Source organism: Bactrocera latifrons, unplaced genomic scaffold (assembly GCF_001853355.1).
Source record: "Bactrocera latifrons isolate USDA-ARS-PBARC rearing strain unplaced genomic scaffold, ASM185335v1 scaffold_81, whole genome shotgun sequence".
Classification (NCBI taxonomy): Eukaryota; Metazoa; Arthropoda; class Insecta; order Diptera; family Tephritidae; genus Bactrocera; species Bactrocera latifrons.
This window is the reverse complement of record NW_017537501.1, coordinates 994,131-1,011,282: the sequence shown is the minus strand read 5'-3', so window position 1 is coordinate 1,011,282 and position 17,152 is coordinate 994,131. Positions and strand designations below refer to the sequence as shown.

At 35.2% G+C, this 17,152-nt stretch overlaps 1 protein-coding gene and 1 long non-coding RNA gene across 3 annotated transcripts in view; one reads left to right on the top strand and one right to left on the bottom strand.

Annotated features, from left to right (window-relative positions):
• The window catches only part of LOC108976935, a 136,505-nt gene that overhangs the window by 39,286 nt on the left and 80,067 nt on the right, over nucleotides 1–17,152 (top strand). The window lies entirely within an intron of this gene.
• On the bottom strand, nucleotides 9,353–10,152 carry LOC108976936. The gene is made up of 4 exons (XR_001993990.1): nucleotides 9,957–10,152; nucleotides 9,758–9,898; nucleotides 9,580–9,698; nucleotides 9,353–9,519 (listed from the first exon to the last, which is right to left on the bottom strand). It is a non-coding gene; the product is annotated as an uncharacterized LOC108976936 (long non-coding RNA).

The following is a 17,152-nucleotide window of genomic DNA, read 5'->3' as shown; positions in this document are numbered from 1 at the left end:
GCTGTTTCCTTGTTGTAAACATAGATCCAAGACACATCGCCAATAATAATACATTTTTGATTTTGGAACCAATCGTGCTTTCACTTTGTTTTAGGCCCAAATGGTTCTTCAAAATGGTTTTCACTGATCATTTCGATATACCAACGATGCCAGTAAGATCATGACTATTAATCGTCGATTCTCAAGCACCAATTCCTTTATTTTGTTTGACCTGTTGATCAGTTGATGTTTACTATCCGACCGTCCTGGACGTAGTTCAACAACATCGCGTTCTGGACCCTCTTTGAGTAATTTGTACCAATCAAAAAAACTGGCTCATGTCAAACAATTATGACTGAAGGCCTTTTCCAACGTTCTGAGAATTCCACAATTCCGCACACAAAACTTAATGGAACTTCATTGTCGAATAATTAACTCATCGTATAAATGTACGGAATGAACTTTATGTACTTCAGACAGAAAAGCTAATACTAAATACTAAGTATAATCTTGATGTGACATTTAGCACTGACTGTTATCCCAAACCAAGAAAAAAAAAAACTTTAAACAAATGGGTTTTCGCCCGAAATTTAAGTTAAAAAATCTTACTATTTTTTGGCAACATGGGTATGTGGAAAACTTAGAAATGAAATCAGAGAAATTATGTCTGTGCCCAAAAAATAAGGTGACATTGTATTTATTTTGAAAATTCTTTATTTATTCTTCCAAATCAATTTCATCCCCTTCAAAGTAATCCCCTCCTGATGCAATGCACTTATGCCAACGGATTTTCCAATCTTCGAAACACTGGTCACTTTCCGGGATGACCTTCAGTTCCGCCTTCGCTGCGGCTTGAATCTCCTCTATCGTATAAAAATGGTTTCCTCGGAGCGGTCTTTTGAGCTTGGTGAACAGCCAGACGTCGCACGGCACCAGGTCAGGTGAATACGGTGGTTGCGGAACGATATGGGTTGAGTTTTTTTTGGCGAAATGATCACGAATTACGAGTGCCTTTTTTCCAAAAAACTCAATGTTTCGGTACCAGTCGAGATTTGACGCGCTTGAGACCCAAAACATCCTTCAAAATTGTATTGGCTGTGTCTTTCGATATGCCAACTTCATCAGCAAGCTCTTTAATTTTTAATCAATAATTGTTAATTAATTAATAATTGTTTTTCAACACCAAATCTTTGATTTGTTGAACGTGAGCTTCGTCGGTTGAGGTTGATGGACGCCCCGGACGCTCTTCGTCTTCGACACGTTCACGGCCGGCTTGGAACTCACTACACCACGTGTAAACATTTTTTTTAGACATAGCCTTATCACCAAAGGCTTTCTGCTTAACGCATCCGCAGCAGAAAATCGATACCGTGAACAAAATTTAATGCAAATTCTTTGCTCAACAAATTTCGACATCGCAAAAACGAAAAACTCACTTTTAGCAGCTCACAAAACGACACGTATCTCAAACACTAATGAATATTTTGATATGAAATTTAACATAAATGTGACTGACAGTACTACCAACCTAAAAAAAAAAATATAATTCTCCAAATCCTTCGACGCGAGCAGTTTAAATTCAAATGTCACCTTATTTTTTGGGCACAGAGTATATTAACGGCAAATTTTTGTAAGCAAGTACCACGTATAAATAACAGTATGTGTTTTAAATTTTATTTTATTCATGCATGCATGATAAGAAATTATCTTACAATACAACGCTGCAGCGAGTTCGATTAAGCATGTTCAAGTGTTAGTTTAGCTAACTCCTTCAATAATGTGTTCGAAGCTTTTTTGCTTAACACCAGTATTCAAATTTGGCAATGGCTTCGTTCATTGTCAACATTAATGTATTTTGTGATTTAAGAAAGTGTTTATCATAATCTTCATACGTTTGAAATAATGTATATGTCAGTAGCATACTTTTAGGCTAAGAAGCGATGTATTTGAAAGTATATTTAATGTGATTAAAGTAACTTAGATTCCTTGTAATTTATGAATAAAGAAAATTTAATTTCTCTGAAGTGATAAGGAAACTTACCGAGAAGAAAATGTTAAAATTTTTAATTGTTGACTTAGTCAGTTCCAAATCTTCTTTGCTATTATGAGATAGTAATTTTTTCGAAATTTTAATTTTCCCGACAAGATTTTCTGGCGATTTTTAGTCGATTCGTTCGAATATGGACGTGCTCAGTGTTGTATTCAATGAAAGGTCGTTATTATAAATGCATGATCCTCGATGGCAAACATTTTACATAATAATATCTATTCTTAAATACGTTTTTGAAAATCTCGAATTAAAATGTTTAAAAAAATTTCGTCTCCAAGCAATCAAAATCTCTAACGTTAAAAAATCGGATTTTTTTTCACAAAATTATAAAATCTTGACTTCTATTCCCAAAAACAAGAAAAATACTTGTGTGCTTCGCTTTGATCAATTAATTAAATACTCGTTTACATGCGCTCATTACACGCCAGCCGTGCGGAGAAATAAAAATCAAATATATCCCCAACTCCCTGACAACAACTAATGACACCAAATTGCCACTCATTACATTAAATGTGGCTTCTTGCTGCAAAAAGAAAGTCATCAACAAAAAAAAAAAAAAAAAAAAAAAAAATCAAATGTAACGAGCTCATTAAATAAAACAAAAAAGAGAGCAGAAAAAAATTTTAATGTAATTGTAGGCGTGTAATTTGGTGAATTCAATGATGCTTGATGCCTTTAACGAGCTTAGTTCGTTCTTTAATGCAATTGGAGATGATTATATTTATATATATGGAAATTTGTGAAAATTATATTTATATATATATAAAAATCAGCGCGGCGGAGAACACATAAAATTTATATATGTAAATGAAAAAAATATGCTATAATTTACTAAATAAAAAATTGGAAAAATTTGATATTTCTATTATGGTGTACTACTGTGGGCAAAAAGTAGTAAGGCTTTTTAATCTAAATTTTGTGTGCGGAGCCAAATTTCCGGTGCCGTAACATTCGGAATTTTGGAAAATGCCTTCGGTGATAATTGTTACTCGCGAGCAAGTTTTTTTGATTGGTAAAATTATTTAAAGAGGGTCGAGAACACGTTGTCGTTGAACTACGTCCTGGACGGCCGTAAACAGCAACTGATGATCAACACGTCAATGAAATAAAGGAATTGGTGCTTGAGAATCGACGATTAACAGTCAGAGATTTTACTGGCAGTGTTGGAATATCGGAAGGATTAGTGAAAACCATTTTGGAACATCGTTTGGGCCTACGAAAAGTGAAAGCTCGTTTGGTCGTAAAATCGCTCACTTTTTGCCGAAAAACTGCGTCGCGTTAACGTCAGTGAAACAATGGTTTCCGACTACCAGGATGTCATCAAGCGTGATCTATGTTTACGAGCCGGAAATAGACGGCCAAATATAGTGGCAAAGGGGAGCCGAAGCCGCCAAAAATCTGTCAAAGTTTAATACTATTTTTTGTAAAAAGTGCCCAAAATGATCGTGCCGCAAAGTGAATCGCTACGCGCCTCGAAGCCTGTGGAAATTGACTTTAACAACTGCTTCGAGGATTGGAAAAAGCATTGGTGAAAGTGTCTTGGATTACTTTGAGGGGGATGACATAGATTTTGAAGAACGAATTAGGAATTTTAAAATTACGAAGATAGTCTTACTATTTTTTGCTCAACAGAGTTTTAAATCCATATTAAAGCAAATATTTATTTTCCAACGTTCGCTTCGAGTATTACACACACATGCATTCAAATACTTAATCTCGCTTATTTTCTTGTTACTTATTTGTTTCTCCACTGTATTGGTGCAGATTATTTGCTTTTCTTTGTTTTTGTACGCTTTTCTGCTTCGCTGCCATTGCTCTGCGTTCCCCGAGGGCAAGGAAAATAATACATATTTAATTTTTGCTTAATTGAAAAAAATCAAAAATAAATGAAAACAAAATACAATCGAAATGAAAATGAGAAAACGGTTAACAGCAAACAATCGGCAAATGACCGCGTCGGTGAGTGCTTGAAAATGAGAGTGTGTTTGAAGCGTTCGTTCGAAGGAGTTCATTTTTGTGGTGGTTGGTTAGTAAAGTGCGAGTATGGGAGTGTGGATGTGCATGTATGGGTGGGTTGGATTGATTGAAGCTTCATCATAATTATAGCTAAACACAGTTGTTGTTGTTCACATGCTATTTTCGTATTTAATGCACATAAGTTCTGTGGGGTGATTGAAATTTCAATTCTTAGTTATTTTTTTTAAAGACCAGCTCATAGAGCTTCAATGAAAAGTATCAAACCCATGTCAAAAAACCTTTAATACTTCAAAGTCGCTCAATGATTGTTCTTAACAGAGAAAAGCACTAGCGATAATGGAACGGGAGAATTATGTATTAAAAAAAAAATGTTGATGCTGATTGTATTTGTCCTAAAGAAGAGATTCGAATTGGAAGGGAATCTATATAGTAATTGTAAAATCAGTAGAATCTTTATTTGATTAAGTTATTAATATTTTCCTTTAATGCGGTTAAAATATTGAAATTTTTAAAAACTAATTGTTTAAATGGATTAAAGTTTACTTAAGTCGGATGCTTCTAAATTCGTGGAATTGAGAGAAAACGTTAAAATCACCGTTAAGATTGAGTGAGAACTGATCGCAACACCGGAGTGTTTAGTTTCGTTAGTAATGCCGTTGGATCTTTATAAAAAACGAGAAAAATTTGCATTTTTCTAAGATTTTCTTGAATTCGTTAAAGCTCCATCCCAAAAGAAATGCGCCGGTTTGGCGTCCAAGAACGAACAAAGCAAATTTTTATTACCCTGTTCTGATAAGAAACGTAGTAAGGGCGTTCTGCATCGACCGGAACATATGAGGCTCAGAAGGGGGCCTGAGAAAGGTGAGTAAGGCAAAGTTATCCAGCCGCGTTGCACATGAAGCCAAGTGTTTACTCGTGTGTAGTACTTTATGCACCTGGATGTATTTCTCTGGCTTTGCAAGGGTATGACATGTTTGGTTATTAATTTTATTTCCAGTTTGTTTATCAAAAGTGGCCACTCTATTGGCAATGATAATCCGTATTGAAGCTTAATTAAATTTTTTGGTTGCATTTAACCTAAGATTTCTTATTTCCAGTTCAATTTTGTCTTTGTGAAAAAAGTGGCAACCATATTTTGCAATTTTTGGTGAAACAACATTCCCAGATAACATATCTCTGATAATATATAATATAGTCGTTTTATTATCAACTGCGTTGAACACCACAGGTGAAAATAATAAAAATGCCGTTATAATGTTGTTGCTATAAATATCTTGTGCATTTCTTTTTTGATATTTCGGCATGTAAAATATCCACCATTTAATGTCATATCAAAAATTTATGATCAATATTCATACGTACTTACTTAGCATGCATATGTATGTTTGTATGTGTATATGTGTACATGTATGCATGTAGCTGTAATGGATTCACCGAAATAGCTGAGCAAATATTAAAACGAATGCGTTCAAATGTCATAAAATTCGCTAGTAAATTGCCACATTTTACGCTCGCTTAAGTCGCGCAGGTGTGTCGTGATGCCGCGGTGTCGGGGTACAAGTGTGCGTTTATATGTCATTTTGTGTTGCCAAATAAGCCTAACTGCCAACACTTTATCGCATTTTACACAGGTATTTTACCGCCTACAACCACTCACACACACGCGCAGTCGCCCAAAGCGCAGCAGTCAGTCAGCCAGCCAGCCATTCAAGCTGCTTACTGACAGCGCCACATGCAGAGAGAAGGCAGATGGGTGTGTGCGGTGTGTGGAGCTGAGTGGAGCTTGTGGAGTAGAACAGAACAACTCATTTACGCACACTTTGCCTGGAGTTGGTGTTAATAATTCCCGCAAACATTCGCACAAACCGTTGACACACAGATGCGAGCGTAAATAGACGACATGATATGATGTTTATGCTCTTATGCTCTGCTGTATGGGCGCTGCTGGTGGGTGTGAGGGCACTTAGGCGCCATTGCTGTTGCACATTTGTGAATAAAAAATGGGTCATTCGTACTAACTAACAACTTTGGTTGCAGCTCTGAGCCAGCTCCAACAACCAACGCATGCAGTAGTGTATATTATGTGTTTATATGTGAATGTGTGTAAGTGTGCTTTTGTTGAATGGGAAGTCAGCGAAAATTGTATGATACACTGCGAGGAACTTTTTTTAACATAATTAAATTATAGAAGTGCTTATTTTAGGGGTTATGAAGTGGTTATACGAATTGGGTATACCAGAAAACCTTCATAAGTTTACTTTTTTGATTTATTGTGTTTTCAAAAAAAAAAAAAATTTACATAAATTATTTAAAAAAATATAATTTGTGTAAAGAATTATAAATAATTTAGACTCGCTGAAAATAATTCGCAACGGCATCATTTTTGAAGAAATATGGACCGCTGATTTCACTGGCCCACAAACCACACAAAACCGTTATTTTTACAGGATGAAATAACAGCGCTTGAATCTTTTCAGGTTGCTCTTCGTCTCAAATTCGACAATTTCGAAAACATTGGATATTCTTGAAACTTTTAAAGAACCCACAGAGCGAAGCGTTGCCCCTTAAGAAGGTTGAGCGGCTTCAGTTCTTGCACAAGCTATATTGTACGTCAGTTTGAATTGCTGCGAGCGGCACCGAATCAACTCCCACGATCTTCATTTAGACTGTCATCTACGTCTGCTATATTTTCGGTCGAATATTATCCAATAATGAATGCTGGGTTTTAAAGTGGGTGATGATGTTGCGAATAGTATGCTGAGTAGGCCTATTATGTACGTCGACCATAGGTTGAGCAAAGCGCTCGAAACGCATTCTTATAGAACTGGAGTTGAAGTTGAAAAATTGGCATGACAGCGCTTTTTTTTTAGTAAATCACATGTCTCGGGATCTTCTCGACCGACTTCTATCAAATTCGGTACATATTATTATTTGAACATTTCTTTGTCACAGGCGAAATGGGACTACAACCACGCCTATTTTCGATATAACATAATTTTTAATTCTTTTTGATTCTTTCACGTTCTGGTATTTAATTCATGAAGCAATTAAACAATGAAAATTTTCCCGAATAGTAGCTTCGAACATGTCACGAACCAAAACTGTTCTATAGTTGACTTTTTACCGAAAATATGTGATTGAAATTCGGAGCGAACTTTTTCCTGAAACTTGTTTGTCTATGGTTTGAAACCGGTGAATACTTCCCTTAGCCCTCATATATCTAATATAAAGATTTTTGAGCTTCTGGGTGACTATATGCCGTATATATCGGTCAATATGTGAGTTATCTCAATGTAAATTTTTTATTATAATGGTGAATGCCTAAAATAAATAAAAGCGGCCAAAAACTCAACTCTTATGTACCTGAAGGTGTTAGCCCGATCGTACTTGCTAGTTGCTAGACTATGAAATGTTCCTCTATATCCGAACTTAACAATTCCTTAATTTTTATTTTTACTTTTTTATTTTTATTTTTATTTCTTATTTTATTTCATTTTTTTTTTTTTGTATTTTTGCTATTCAATAACGCAACAATGTAACAAATTTTTTCTCCAAGTGGCAACAACCCCGTCACATTGACGCACACGCAGCGCGCGGGCAATTCACACTTTGCAGCCACTGCACTGCCATAAGTAAATAACATCTTCATCACTCATCCGTGTGTTGCCACAGATGTGTACTATATTTTTGTGCGACTGCAAGTTATTAACTCTTTCTATCTGAGCTAACGCTAATTTTGCGTACACACGTAATGACGGCAATGCCATGCGGATAATAAAGCAGCGCATGAAAGTAAAACAACATTGCGGCAGTTGCACAGCTAAATAACAGTAGCTGCTGCAGTGATGGTGGAACTCATTGTTCCATATTCATACATGTATATATGTCTACAGAGCTATGAATGTGCTAAAGAGCGTGTTGTAGCCATGGCAGGGTAACTGGTCGACCACACTGAACCTGGTGGCAATGTGTTGAACTGTTGTTGTTGCAATGTTACTACCTGTGATAATGCTCGCAGCATTAGCAATATTGCAGTTTGTTTATACATTTCATTACTGTTCTCTGTGTTTCCTTTAGCATTTTTGTAATTTCAACATAACCGATAACAAACCGATATTGTTTTGTTTTCACTGTTATACCTATTCCAACGTACATAGGTTAAGCTATACTAGTCGGCTATGAGTGACTCGTAGACCTACTGATTCTTTGTAATGCCGAATGGTGCTTCAGTTTAATTCGATGGAACTTATCGTCACAGAGAACGTCAACGTTTTTTGTGAACCTTGAGGGAAACTTGATATATGTATATCTAATTTTTGAAACTTCATCTCGTCCCTGGGAAGCTCCTAAATATCTAAGACCAACAACTTTCCTGCAGTAGTTTCGAGAGTGTCTGAGTAAAAAGAATGTGTGTTTTTCTTCATAGCTCTTGTACATGAACTTCGTGAACCTGAATGTCCAGAAGGCATTCCATCTCACCATGTTCCGTCTATCAGCCGTTTCGGAAATTTCATGCTGTATCGTTTTTAGTGTATTATGTAACATATTTCCTGTACTGCTTCAGTAACCAGACGGATTGCATTTCATTTCCTGGAATGCTCTTGGGGCCTAGAACCCAGAATATATGGTGGGAAACCGCTTTCCGGCAGTCATTACATCGACAGACTCCCTGCTTCTTAGATACTTTCTCTGACGTAATAAGTTCTGAGTTTAATGCTTTAAATACCGCATGGCCCTTGGGATATATATTGTTCTTCTTTATATTACCAGCAGCTTTCCTAACCACAAAGACTTACGCCTGCCTGGAAGATACTGTAGTGTTCCGGAAGTATGGGTTGCCGCAGTTACTTATAGCGACAGGAAACATCATTATTCCCATGAAAACAAAATAATATAACTAACAAGTATACTCTCTAGAAATTCCATACCATTTGACTGGATTTCAATGACGAATGGTTATCGGTTTTTTGTGATAAAGAACCCAAGTGCACCTTTTGCCAAACTTTCAGAGCTAACGAGTTTTTACAACTTGGGACCACTTTAATTATGCTCTCTTTTTATACTCTCGAAACATGTTGCATGTAGTATAATAGTTTAGCTCACCTAACGGTTGTTTGTAACACCTAAAAAAAACCGAGCAAGATATTTGATTAGGTATATTAGAATATCTTAAAACTCATGACGACACAAATTTAAATATTTTTGGTGGACTGTATCTTCGAACCACTGATTGATCGGGTAATCAATACACAACTTTGTCCCTCTTTTTCCTAGAATTTATATTAGATACACTCGTTGATATAATATGTTATTAAAATATAAAGAATATTTATTTAGGTCTTCAACTTTGTGGCATTCGTTTTAAGTTTGAAAAAATTACCCTGAAGAATCATATTACCAACGTAGTTTTTGTTAAGCACAAATTTAGTTTCAATTATCCAGTGCATTGACGACACGAATGAAGGAAGTGATTCCTCTTCCAAAGTGTAGTTATTGACGATATATAGTTTATTCTAGATAAAAGGGACAAGACAGCAAAGAAAATACACTAACGGTATTTCAAACATACTCACTGCTAAAATCGGACACTTCGCCGTCAAGTTGACAACTCAAATAATCTTCCTCACCATAATTTTCAAAAATCGACTTTTGTGCACGCCGTTTATTAACTTACAGCCGTCCTGCTCTATATCTAGCAAATTCATTTTGTTATTGTTAGCATATCAACTTTGGTATGTATCGTGAAATTACCACTTTCATATAATTCCAACTCAATATAAACTATCTTAGGACTTTATTGCCCACATTGTAATATTTGTAATTGAATACACTGAAGTTATACTTTGGACCGGCAGTGTAATTCATGTAATACATATCAATGCCAAAGTTGCGCTGAAATCAACGCACATAATTTTTTTCATAAAATAATTTAAAGAATTTTTTCAATTACCTCCCAGTTATAGAGCTCGTACAGTTATGGTAGAACAAAGAGCGCTAGATTAATCGTTTGCCGATATCCAGCATGTTTCTGCGAAGTTTAGACTTTTCAGCTTGGAGTGAAATATAAAACCAATTGATTAATGTAAAAGAGTTATTTTTAATCCAAAATTTTTTAAATACAATATTTGTATAATTTTATACCCATTAGTGACATTTAACTTCAATTAAACTCTTTCAATGTTAATTGTATATGAATAAATATATATTTTGATTTTAATAACTAATTTCAGTTTCAGTGCTATTGTTGATTATAAAATGTATTTTGTATATAATATAATATTACAGTCTGTCAAGTAAGAGCGTGGTCGACTTTGCCGACAGTTAATGAAAGATTTCGCTCTAATTCCTTCGCGAACCGATAGAGGGAAGCTTTGTCCTTGCTGCATTGTCAACAAAGGTTCAGTTGTTGTTGATCTTTTGAAAGAGAATCACGTTAAACGCCATGAGTACTAAGTACGCGTCGCGCTACGTAGCTGTGTTCCTTTGCATCCACCCGAAAGGTCCCAAAATGTCGCAATCAGCGGCTGCTGAATATATGAGAAAGCCTATTTGTATATTTTAATTGATGAATTTGGTAATCCGTATTTCGTGTTTTGAAACTACGATTGGGTTACGTAATATGGCGCTAGAAAGTTGAGATTTCGTACTAAAACGGCTCTTAAGTGAGTTTTGTCGTTGCTTTACCCATTATAGTGTAAGCGTGCGTCAAAGATGGTAACCAGGAAAGAGAAAATATGTTTTATTTTTTGTCAGTTTGCAGTCAATTGGGAAATTCATAACATATCTCTGATGTACCAATGAAGCTGACAATACGACCTCAGTTATGCAGAATTTATTATGTATTTTGAGAGCAACTTATCGGTCAATGAGATGGTTAAAACGTCAATGTAGCACACAAATCCATAAGGAAAATGGATCGCATCCTGCCGTTTGTCGCTAGGAAAATTAGAGGCAAATTATAGACAAGAGTTTTAACTTCGCTAGAACTATGAACTGTATCATTATCAATATCCTTACGGCAGATTCCACACTTAGAATATGAGTTAAGTTTTGGATGCAATAAAACATGTTTCCAGAGAAGACTATATTTTGGGTCAAGCTAGTTAAGAGAAATCTAGATTGGTTACTATAAGAAGCGCACACTTTTCTCATTGTGTCATTTTGGTCAAAATGCCAAAGATTTTCCAAAAAGGCGTTAGCAGAATTTTCACACTCCCGTTGTTATAGTTACGATAATTACTTTAACCACTTATATACCGGAGAAAATAATTGAATTTAAAAGTACTCAAAGGCGTTGTACCCGATGGTTTCGGTTATATTTGCCATTGACACTACAACAGCATTAATACACTTTAATAATAACCGATTAAGTTTGCTGGAATTGGTATATTTAGTCAACGAGATTAAATTATACATGATTCTTAGAATTACTTCCCGGGTTTAACTTTGTTGAAACCGTTTTAAGTTTGTAAATATTGCCCTGAAGAATCATATACCCAACATATTTATGGTTACTCGCAAATTTTGTTTGTATAACCCAGTGCATTGGCTGCATGAAAGGAGGAAGTGATTCTGCAGTCAAAGTGTAGTTATTGATGAAATATAGTTTATTCTGCAAAAAAAAAAAAAAAAAAAAAAAAAAAAAAAAAAAAAAAAAAAAAAAAAAAAAAAAAAAAAAAAAAAAAAAAAGAACAATGAAAAAAATAAAATGAAAAAAAATAATAATAATAAGCTTTTAAGGTATTTCAAACACACTCACCGCTAAAAGAGGACACTTCTTCGGCATGTTGGTAACCTGAATAATCTGCTCTGATATAACTTTCAATAATCTACTTTTATGCACACCGGTTAATAGCTTACAGCCGTCTTGGTGTATATTTAACACATTCATTTTCTTATTATTAGCACGTAGCATATCAAGTTTGACAGTTGCAGTGAAATTAGTTTCTTCATATAATTTAAATTCCACATAAACTACAATTTTATTGTCCACACTGTAAAATTTGTAATTGAATACACTGAAGTTATACTTTGGACCGGCAGTGTAATTCATGTAATACAAACCAACGCCAAAGTTGCGCTGAAATCAAGAAAAATATATTCTATTCTTAAAATAAATCAAAGAATTTTTTTCAATTACCTCGCACTTATTGAGCTCGTACAGTAGTGGAAAAATAAAAAGCACTAGGACAATTCTCTTGCCGATAACCAACATGTTTCCGCGAAGTGTAGACTTTTCAGCTTGGAGTGGGCTATAAAACCAATTGATTAATGCAAAAGAATTACTTTTAAACTATTATTTTTTTATATTTAGATCATTTTATACCCATTAGATCTCTTAATGTTAGTTGTACGTAATTAAATATGAATAAATATATATACATATATATATAATCTAAATATAAAAAAAAAATAGTGGTTTAAAAGTAATCTTTTGCATTAATCAATTGGTATTATAGCCCAATCCAAGCTGAAAAGTCTACACTTGTTTCGTATACAATGTATATGAGGTATTAGCTGACCCTGCAAGTGTTGCCCTGCGTGTGTTTTAAAATGAACTTTTAGCAACTGTCCTGGCGAACTGTTGATTTTCATCGGAAATGCAAGTTTCACTGGAATTTCAATACGTTTGAGCTGATGTGTCAAATGTTTGGAACTCAACTCTACTTTTTGCAGTTCAAGTATCGACCCATTTGATACTTGCTGATCTCATCTCGTTCAAGGCCAGTAACTGCCATGTCGCTATTCCTTCCGTTTCCTTTGCTGACGTACTTACAAAACGTATTTGAACAAATTCACCGAACTGTTATACTCCATATTGATATGAGTTTTGAATGTCTTAGACAATGGCGAATATGGTACGATCCATGTGCTGTCAACTACGATATTTAATTCTCTAAATTGAATGCCATTGTACCAAATTGAAAGGTCTCATGAGCGGAACACAATGCTCGCGACAGACTGCAGCAGCACGACAGTGAACTGAAAATGGCGTTGTGAATCCTACTACATGAACGTTTGTGTGAGGGCAGCAACATAACAATGGCCGGTATGTACACAAAGCAACGCAGTGGTCCAGTTTGCATGTACACAATTTCGTTGTGGATATACTAATACCTTGCACTTCAATGAAATTTTAATATTTTGTTCAAAGTGAAATTTTTAAGCAAAAAATAAGTAAATAGGTAAATTTATTTGTTTAAAATTATAAATTGTTATTATAAATGATGTAACAGAGCTATTTTATGCTTTTATTTGTAAAATTACGTCAGGTTTGTTGGATCTATGAGCAATTTTACATATTAGTGGCATCACCAGCCTACCTCATTTCTCTATCTTCCATTCTACAACTGTCGGCCTGCAGTCGTGTAGTCGTGCAGCCGTCAAAATAGGTTCGTCCATAAGAACGTGTGTATTTTAATATTTGACAGATGTCGTTTGCAGTCTGTCGCGAGCATTGTATTCAATACATCATTTTAAGCTTCGTGAACCTCTTGTTATTGTCGCCCACGATGTTCAATCACTCCGATGCTAGCAAATTTGCTTGCAGTAGCGTTTTCCTTTTCCGTACAACGAGCTGTACGTCTTGAATGCCGATCAATATTAATGCGCCCTCTTCGTGGCATCGTAGCAAATTTCAACCTGTAGTTGATCTTTTTGTATGAAACACACATAACGTCTTCACTGAATAATTCTCAACAATTTACCTTTTAAGTAACCGAAATTGAACGATTCAAATAATTTACAAATCAAAAAATCCTTTTATTTCAATTTATGGTTGATTTAGTAAACTGTATCTCGTGTTTTGACAATGCGATTGGGTTACCAAGTATGGCGTTGGAAAGTTAAGATCTCCTACTCTAAAAGCTCATCAGGAAAGAGAGGAAAGAGAAAAAACGTCATATTTTAAAGTTTGTGTTCGGTAGAGGCAAAAACGGAAACTAGGTAATGGAAAATGAGAATAGTGTTTATGGCGCTGACAATGTAACAGCCAATCATATTCAATTTTAGTTTCGTCGCATCTGATCTGGTAATTTTAATGTCAATGAGGCACCATACTTTCGGAGATTGATTGTATGGAAGCGTATACTTTTCTCATAGTAATTTTGGTTAAAATATCGCCACTTTGCCTGAAAAAGTGTTAGTAGAGTCTTCACAACCGCGTTGTTATAGGAGAAGTACTGGAACCACTGATAGACTGAAGCAAAATAGGTTAATTGAAAAATACACAAAGGCGTTGTACTTGGTTGCTTCGGGTATGCTTGGCGTTAGCATCACAACACTAAAACACTATAATAGTAGCCGGTTAGGTTTGCTGAAGTTGGTATATTTAGTTAAAGAGATTAAAATGTACATAATTCTTAGAAATTTCAAAGCTTTTTTACAATGTTAACTTTCAAATACATTAACAGGTTCAGGACTTCAATTTTGGCGAAACATTTTTAAGTTTGTAAATATTGCCCTGAAGAATCATATAGCCAACGTATTTATTGTTAAGCTTAAATTTTGTTTGTATAACCCAGTGTAGTGGCTGTACGAATGAAGGAAGTGAAGACATAGTCAAAGTATAATTATTGATGAAATATAGTTTATTCTAGATAAAAATAAGAACAATGGATAAAAAGAAAGATTAAAGGTAGTTCAAACACACTTACTGCTAATAGTGGACACCTCATGTTGGTAACTCGAAGAATTTGCTCTGTTATAATTTTCAATAATCTACTGTTATGCACACCGCTTAATAGATTACAGCCGTGTTGTTCTATATTTAGCAAATTAATTTGCTTATTATTAGCACGTAGCATATCGAGTTTGATATTTGCAGTAAAATTAGCCTCTTCATATACTTTAAATTCAACGTAAACTAGCATTTTATTGTCCACACTGTAGAATTTGTAATTGAATACACTGAAGTTATACTTTGGACCGGCAGTGTAATTCATGTAATACAAACCAATGCCAAAGTTGCGCTGATATCAAGAAAAATATATTCTATTCTTAAAATAAATCAAAGAATTTTTTTCAATTACCTCGCAATTATTGAGCTCGTACAGTAGTGGAAAAATAAAAAGCACTAAGACAATTCTCTTGCCGATATCCAACATGTTACCGCGAAGAAAGGTAAAACGAATTGACTTCTGCTACCATATAATATCTACATACTTTTATACTCATTAATGGCACTCATTTACCCATTATTACTCTTTTAATGTATATTATGCGTAATTACATATGTATGAATAAAAATATATTGTATTAACTAATTTCAGCTTGACTATTGCTGTTGGTTATAAAATTATATATAAATATGTATATCAGATAATTACAAGGTGCTTTCCAAAGTAAACAGGACTTTCTGAATCTAGCTCCCTCTAATGGCGCCATCTATATGTCGACCGGTCCGTTAGAATCTCTTATTTTTATTGATTGTCCAGTGAAAATTTCAAGACATTTCGTTTATTGGAAGTGAAGTTATTGCGTTTTAAGTGTCAGCATGTTTATGTTATCGGTGCAAAAATGTGCTTCGAACAAAGTGCCAACATTAAATTTTGTTTTAAAATTGGTAAAACTTTTACCGAAACGTTTCAATTGATGAAACAAGCTTATGGCAATGATTGCTTATCCTGTAGCAGAGTGCAAGTGTGGTTTCAACGTTTTCAAAATGGTCGTGAGAATGTGGACCAATAAAAATCCGTGATCACCACAAATTTCATCGAAACTGTGCGTGAATTCATCAAAAATCAGCCGAAATGATCATTGAAATTCATTGAAATGTAATTGAACATCCCAAAAACATCGATTTATCGCATTTTGGTAGAACATTTAGGCTTACGGAAGGTGTGTACACGGTTTGTTTCGCCCAAATTGAACACTCGGTCGACATGATTTTGGACCAAGCAAAAAGTCCTGTTTACTTTGGAAAGCATCTTGTAGTGAACTATTCGGTCTCAATAGCGAGATGATAATATAATAGCGCAGGCCATTTTGAAATGATAAAAATAAAAACCAAGGAATTCATAGTGAATTATCCCATTAGAAATGAAACATAAAATACCAATCATTAAGGGAAAGATAATTTACGGCCGATGTGAGGTCCGGAAAAGAAAGAGAAGGGGTTCCTGACTTTTTACTCTTGCAATATTTTGCTACAGCGTATAGTAGTTTTGTTCACATAACACTTGTACGTATCACCCAGGTCTAAGCGAGATAGATATGGGGCTATATATGGAAATGATCAGGATGACCACTAGATTTGAAATCCAGGTTACTGACTGTCTGTTCGTTCTTGCGTCCAAGCAGTAATTTCATTAAAATTTGAGATATCAGGATTAAACTTGATGTGACGTTCTAGCCTTCTGAATGGTAGTGAAAGCATAACACCAGGAGATGGTGAACCCGATTCCCAAATCGATGACGTTGGAGCGGACGTTCCATTGTTCGACCAATGAAGAAGTTGTAGTAGTAATTATTCGTCCACAAAAAAAAGAACAAAAAAACAAGAAAGCGGCTAGGACCGCAGAGTTGTCGGTCGAGCTATTCAAATACGACGACGAAGAATATGCATGAGCTTCTTTGTAGAATATGGTCGGACGAAAGGATGTCTGACGATTGAAATTGAAACGTGCTTAAAATTGCATATAAGGTTCTATCGTAGGTACCTTGTGGACCTTATCAGTGTGGCTTTAGGCATGGAAAACCAACAATTGACTAGATATTCACCATGCGCTAAGTCTTAGAAAAGACCCGTGAAAACCGAATCGACAACAGACCCTCCTCGTCGATTTCAAAGCTGCTTTAACACCACGAAAAGAAGCTGCCGTTATTCCTTTATTTGCTATCCCCGCAAAACTCATACGGTTCTTTAAATTGACTTTAAGCAATACGTCAGGATCGGGAAGACCTCTCCGAGCCATTACTCCCGTCTGCAATATTGTGCAGAGATTGGGGAAGCTGATGACGGGAAGACCTCCAATCCGTTGGAAAGACCAGATGGAGAAGGACTTCGCTAAGAAGAGGAAGAACTCGGCTATAACCAAGTAAGCGGTGTCTACGCCAATCAAGAAGAAGTTGTTTTGCTGTAAATCGAGATGAAACATTCCTAACCGAATTCCGAATTCAGATTTTTAACAAATAATTTTTACATTA